Source organism: Pundamilia nyererei, unplaced genomic scaffold, assembly GCF_000239375.1.
Source record: "Pundamilia nyererei isolate P.nyererei 1_Seehausen unplaced genomic scaffold, PunNye1.0 scaffold00132, whole genome shotgun sequence".
Lineage (NCBI taxonomy): Eukaryota > Metazoa > Chordata > Actinopteri > Cichliformes > Cichlidae > Pundamilia > Pundamilia nyererei.
The window spans coordinates 1,372,704-1,374,202 of record NW_005187533.1 but is presented as its reverse complement, the minus strand read 5'-3'; the positions used below and the strand labels follow the sequence as shown (position 1 = coordinate 1,374,202).

General features: G+C 44.0%; 1 protein-coding gene across 1 annotated transcript in view; it reads left to right on the top strand.

Annotated features, from left to right (window-relative positions):
* The window catches only part of grin2aa (glutamate receptor, ionotropic, N-methyl D-aspartate 2A, a), a 57,122-nt gene that overhangs the window by 13,674 nt on the left and 41,949 nt on the right, over positions 1 to 1,499 (top strand). The window lies entirely within an intron of this gene.

Below are 1,499 nucleotides of genomic sequence, written 5' to 3'. Positions count from 1 at the left end.
ATAAACTGTTTGTAGCTGAACTAAATAATGCCCAGCCATCTGCACTAATAGATGCATCTACCTAGCTGAGGAAGATGATTGTGGCCAAACTCAAGGCAGCCACACAACCGAGTGCACGACTTCTCCTTTCTCACCACAGGAAATGCTTGCAAATGTGAACACACCCGTACTCAACATCCCCACTACCAGTATCAATAAAAGCAATAATCTTGTATATGCCACTGCCACAGAAATACTTGGGTCCAAAAATGACAAATACATATAGAGAAAGCCCCCCCCCCGTGTGGAAAAGAAGGCTGTAACGGAAATTAGGGAGATCTGGAATGATGTTTGGGCACTAACAAAAGTCCAGAAGATTTTGTGAGAGACAGACAAGAGCTCTCTAGGGTGTACTCTTAGCTGCAAAGGAACCATACTATGATGGCAGACACTGAGCAATCCTGGAAGACAATCTTAGAGAATGAGATGGCACAGAGCACCAACACCAAGTGGATGGTGCACCTAAGAGCAGACCACAGCAATCTCCCAGACACAGCCCCCTCTCTTACATGGATGATATTAAGGTATATGCTGGGAGAGAGCGAGACTTCATTGATGCACCTCACCAGGCTCTACAGTGAGGACATCAGGCTGTTAAATGAACTGGAATAACATCCCAATGTGGAGAAAGAGACTTTATTGGAGGCTTTGCAAAGATGCCTTGGAGACAGTCCAGTATATAGTACCAAGATGGAAGATGGAACAACATAAACCGAGAGACACTACCAAGTGGCTGGGATAGCATACAGGAACATCTGGGCCACATATGGATTAGAACTGCCCAATTCCCGATGGGAGACACCACTGAAGATAGTTGAGAACAACAAGGCTAAGGTCCCGTGGGATTTTGAGTTCCAGAAAGACAAGCAGCTGCTGGCCAACCAACCAGACATAGTGGTGGTTGAAAAGGAGCAGAAGATGTAGCAGCCCCGGCAGACAGCAACATCACAGAGAAGGAGCACAAGGAAATAGAGAAGGGCCAGGGGCTGAGGGAACAACTGGAGCAAAAGTGGAGGTCAAAAGTGGAGCTTTAGGAGCTGTAAACCAGAGAGTGGCTTCAGCAGATTCCAGGCACAACATCAGGGATCTCTATTTAAAAGAGTGCAGTCCTGGGAAAAGCACACAACCCTCAAATTCCCAGGACACCAAGTTTGAGGAACACGCACACATACCGTCCCGCCATACACACACACACACATATATATATATATATGTGTGTGTGTGTGTGTGTGTGTGTGTGTATGACATATGGTTCTCCTTTATGCTTCGACTGTTCAGTTTCTTTAGTTCTAAAATACAATCATAATCCAGTCCATAATGATCAAATGTGACTTTATAACTTTCACTACAAGAGCCTGAATATTGCAGAAAGGTAATAATAATAATAGTAGATTGCAAATGGAATATTTCACATGCTAATGTAATTCAATTTCCTTTTCTCTTTTTCTCACAAAATCACT